The following is a 406-nucleotide window of genomic DNA, read 5'->3' on the forward strand; positions in this document are numbered from 1 at the left end:
CCATCACACCCAGCCCCCTGCACCCAGTCTGACCATCACACCCAGCCTGGAAGCCCACGGAGCTCGTGTGTCCATGTTCTGTCACCACTGCTCTTCATCCTTCTCGTCTTCATCCTTTGGTTTCTGGCCTCAGACACGTCAGGTCACATGACTCTTGGTGCAGTGTGTGTGGCCCAAAGACAAGAATGTGCACGTGTGTGTGTGTGCACGTGTGTGTGTCTGTTGCTCTTCAGCAGGAGCTCAATATTCTGTGAACCGCTGGAGGGATTTTAGTGACACTCAAATTAATCATTGCTTCAGTTTTGTCAGATATTTAATAATTACTTTCTTCAGACCGTTTCCTCACTGTTTGTTCTCTGTCCTGCAGAAGACAAGAGACCAAACACATGTTTTGTCTCCTGCAGAA

At 48.5% G+C, this 406-nt stretch overlaps 1 protein-coding gene across 1 annotated transcript in view; it reads left to right on the forward strand.

Moving 5' to 3' along the window:
- The window catches only part of LOC119428419 (LARGE xylosyl- and glucuronyltransferase 1), a gene marked incomplete at its 3' end in the record, with an annotated part of 106,286 nt that overhangs the window by 24,029 nt on the left and 81,851 nt on the right, over positions 1-406 (forward strand).

This window comes from Nematolebias whitei, chromosome 22, assembly GCF_014905685.2.
Source record: "Nematolebias whitei isolate Nwh7 chromosome 22, NemWhi1, whole genome shotgun sequence".
NCBI lineage: Eukaryota > Metazoa > Chordata > Actinopteri > Cyprinodontiformes > Rivulidae > Nematolebias > Nematolebias whitei.